This window comes from Otolemur garnettii, unplaced genomic scaffold, assembly GCF_000181295.1.
Source record: "Otolemur garnettii isolate 467f Iridium unplaced genomic scaffold, OtoGar3 scaffold00115, whole genome shotgun sequence".
In the NCBI taxonomy this organism is placed as follows: Eukaryota; Metazoa; Chordata; class Mammalia; order Primates; family Galagidae; genus Otolemur; species Otolemur garnettii.
In genome coordinates this window covers 6,878,084-6,882,797 of record NW_003852510.1, presented here as the reverse complement: position 1 = coordinate 6,882,797, position 4,714 = coordinate 6,878,084, and positions in this window count along the sequence as shown.

The following is a 4,714-nucleotide window of genomic DNA, read 5'->3' as shown; positions in this document are numbered from 1 at the left end:
GGGCTGGATTCAAACCCGCCACCTTAGGTGTATGTGGCTGGCGCCTTAGCCGCTTGAGCCACAGGCGCCGAGCCTATACTCTACTCTTAATAAATTCAACATGTACCCCTGCAATATGCACGATAGATGACATCCCACTGATTACCCTCCCTCCACCCAGCTACTCTCCTCCCCTTTCCTCGTCCTCCTCTTCCATCCTTCATTCTGGGCTATAGTTGTGTTTTATCATTTGTATGAAAGTGTAGGTGATTATGTATTGGTTTCATAATAGTACTGAGTACATTGGATACTTTTTTCTTCTATTCTTGAGATACTTTACTAAGAAGAATGTGTTCCAGCTCCATCCATGTAAACATAAAACAGCTAAAGTCTCCATCTTTTTATGGCTGCATAATATTCCATGGTATACATATACCACAATTTGTTAATCCATTCATGGGTTAATGGGCACTTGGGCAATTATGAATTGGGCTGCAATAAACATTCCTGTGCAAATATATTTGTTGTAAAAAGATTTTTGGCCATCTGGATAGATACCTAGTAAAGGAATTGCAGTATTGAACTGTGGGTCTACGTTTAGTTCCTTAAGTGTTCTCCAAACTTCTTTCCAAAAGGAATGTATTAGCTCGCATTCCCACCAGCAGTGCAGAAGTGTTCCCTTCTCTCCACATCCCTGCCAACATATGTAGCTTTGGGATTTTGTTATGTGGGCTACTCTTACTGGAGTTAGATGATATCTCAGTGGTTTTGATTTGCATTTCTCTGATGATTAAAGATGATGAGCATATTTTCATGTGTTTGTAGGTCATGTGCGTTTTTCAGAGAAGCTTCTGTTCAAGTGTCTTGCACACAATGAAATGGGATCACTTATTCTTTTCTTTTTAATTAGCTTGAGTTCTCTATAAATTCTAGATATCAAACCTTTGTCAAAAACCTGCAAATATCTTCTCCCATTCTGACACTGTCTGCTTTACCTACTGTGTTTTTGGCTGTGCAGAAGCTTTTTAGCTTAATCAGATCCCAGAAATGTATTTTTGGTGTTGCTTCAATTGCCCAGGGGGTCCTCCTCATAAAATACTCTCCCAGGCCAATTTCCTCAAGTGTTTTCCCTGTACTCTCTTCTAGTATCTTCATAGTTTCATGTCTTAAATTTAAATCTTTTATCCAGTGAGAATCAATTATTGTTAATGGTGAAAGGTGAGGGTCCAGTTTCAGTCTTTGCCAGCGAGTTCACCCAGCACCATTGGTTAAATAGGGAGTCTTCCCCCTAATGTATGTTTTTTATAGGCTTATCAAAGATCAAATAATGATAAGTGGCTGGGTTCATCTCTTGGTTTTCTATTCTGTTCCATACGTCTACCTCTCTATTTTTGTGTTAGTACCATGCTGCTTGAATCACTACAGTATAGCCTGAAGTCTGGTAGAATGATTCCTCCATATTTGTTTTTATTTCTGAGTAATGTCTTGGCTATTTGAGTTTTTTTCTGATTCCATATTTGTTCCATATCTTTAAAGTGGTAAGATAGTTGTGCTTTAATAGGGATTGCATTAAATTTATATATTGCTTGGGGGAATATGGACATTTTAACAATGTTGATTCTTCCCAGCCATGAGCATGGTATGTTTTTCCATTCCTTAATAAAATCTTCAGCTATTTCTTTCCTCAGAGCTTCATAATTCTCTTTATAGAGATCTTTCACATCCTTTGTTAGGTAAATTCCTAGATATTTCATCCTCTTTGGCACTACTGTAAAAGGAATGAAGTCCTTGACTATTTTTCAGCCTGACTATTGTTGATATATATAAAAACTACTGATTTGTAAGTATTGATTTTGTATGCTGAGACGCTGCTGTATTCCTTGATCACTTCGAAGAGTGTAGTAGGTGATTCCCTGGGGTTTTCCAGGTATAAGATCATATTGTCTGGGAAAAGAGAGAGTTTGATCTCTTCTGACCCAACTTGGATTCTCTTGACTGTCTTCTCTTGCCTGATTGAGATGGCTAAGATGTCCATTACTATGTTGAATAGCAGTGGAGACAATGGACATCCTTGTCTAGTTCCAGATCTGAGTGGAAATGTTTTCAATTTTATTCCATTCAATATGATATTGGCTGAGTGTTTGCTGTAGATGGCCTTTATCAGTTTAAGAAATGGCCTGTCTATGCCTAGTTTCTTAAGTGTTCTGATCATGAAAGGATGCTGGATATTATCAAAATCTTTTTCTGTGTCAGTTGAGAGAATCATATGGTCTTTGTTTCTTATTTTATTGATGTGATATATTATATTTATAGATTTATGTATGTTGAACCAACCCTATAACCCTGGGATAAAACCAACTTGATCATGGTGTATAATTTGTTTGATGTGCTGTTGAATTCTGTTTGCTAAGATCTTATTGAATATTTTTGCATCAATATTCATTAATGATATTGGTCTATATTTTTCTTTCTTTGTTGGATCTTTACCTGGTTTGGAGATCAGGGTGATATTTGTTTCATAGAATATGTTGGGAAGTATTCCTTCTTTTTCTATACTTTGGAAAAGCATATGTAATATAGGTACTCATTCCTCTTCAAAGGTTTGGTAGAATTCTGATGTGAAGCCTTCTGGACCCAGGCTTTTCTATTTTGAGAGATTTCATGTAGTTGATGCTATTTCAGTGCTTGATATAGGTCTAGTCAACATTTCTGATGCTTTCTGGCTGAGTCTAGCAAGGTGGCATGCCTCCAAGTATTGGTCTATTTCCTCCATATTTTCATATTTCTGAGAATAGAGTTTTTTGTAGTAATCATTAAGGATTTCTTTTGAATTTCTGAGGTGTCTGTTGTTATTTCTCCTTTATCATTTCTGATTGATGATGTTAGGGATTTTACTTTTCTGTTTCTGGTTAGGTTACCAAAGGTTGATCAATTTTGTTAAACTTTTCAAAAAACCAACTTTTTGATTCATTGATCTTCTGAATGATTCTTCTCTTTTTACTTTTATTTAAATATGCTATAATTTTGGTTATTTGTTTTCTTCTGCTTGGATTTGAATTGGTTTTTTTTTTTTTTTTTTTTGGCTGGGCCTGGGTTTGAACCCACCACCTCCAGCATATGGGGTCAGCGCCCTATCCTTTTGAGCTACAGGCACCGCCCTGGATTTGAATTGGAATGTTCTTTCTTTTCCAGTTGCTTGAGATGAACAAGCAACCATTAAGTCAACCATTAAGTTGTTGACTTCTTTTCTTTCCATTCTCCTGAGGAAGGCTTGCAACACTACAAATTTCCCTCTTAGGACTGCCTTTATAACAACCCACAAGTTTTGATAATTCGTGTCTTCATTGTCATTTTGTTCCAAAAATTGGGTGATTTCTTTCTTAATTTCATCTATGACCTAGCTGTCATTCATTATAAGGTTATTTAGTTTCCATGACTTTGTTTGAGTATGAAGATTCCTGTTGTTGTTGAGTTCAACTTTTATTTTGTGATAGTCTGAGAAATACATAGAATAATTTCTATTCTTTTAAATTTACTGAGGTTAGACTTGTGACCTAAGATATGATCCATTTTGGAGGATATTCCTTGGGCTGATGAGAAGAATGTATATTCAGTTTCATTAGGATGAAATGTTCTGTAGATGTCTGTTAAGTCCATTTGTTGTAGGGTCAAGTTTAAGTCTAATATTTAATTGTTTAGTTTATTCTTGGAGGATCTATCCAAAACTGCCAAAGGGGTGTTAAAATCTCCAACTATTATAGTGCAGGAAGATATTAAGTTGTTCATATCTGTTAACGTTTCCTTTATACACTGAGGAGCATTCTGGTAGGGCGCATAAAGGCTAATAAATGAAATCTCTTCATGTTGAGTATTTCCCTTGACAAATATGAAGTAACCATCCTTGTCTTTCCTTACCTTTGTTGATTTAAAGCCTATTGTATCTGCAAATAAAATTGCAACCCCTGCTTTTTTCTGATATTCATTTGCCTGAATTATAGATGTCCATCCCTTCACCCTGAGTCTATTTTTATCCTTTAAGGTAAACTGAGATTTTTCTATGCAACAGATATCTGGCCTGATTTTTTGTATCCAGTCAGCCAACCTGTGGCTCTTTAGAGGACAGTTTAGGCCATTCACATTAATTGAGAGTATTGATAAGCATTCACATTAATTGAGAGTACTGATAAGCATGGAAGTGTTTTGGTTGTCATGTTTTTCATGGGTCCAGTGGATATTTTTAATTCTTTCACCATTGTGGATGTTAGGTTTTGTTCAAGGCTTTGTGTGAGTTTACTTTGGTGGTAGGCCATTAAGCTAATCATTATGGAGGATGGGTTTGAGAGTACCCTTGAAAGCTGGTTTAGTTATGGCAAATTTCTTCAACATGTGTAAGTCAGTAAGGTATTTGATTTCTCCATCACAAATGAAACTCAGTTTAGCTGGATACAGGATCCTGAAAGTTGTTTTGTTTTAGGAGATTAAATGTCAATGATTATACTCTTCTGGCTTGAAAAGTTTCAGTTGAAAGATCTGCAGTCGGCTCTGCACCTGTGGCTCAAGCGGCTAAGGTGCCAGCCACACACACCTAAGGTGGCGGGTTCGAATCCCCAGCTTGGGCCCGCCAAACAATAATGATGGCTGCAACCAAAAAAATGGCCAGGCGTTGTGGCGGGCGCCTGTAGTCCCAGCTACTTGGGAGGCTGAGGCAGGAGACTTGCTTGAGCCCAGGAGTTGG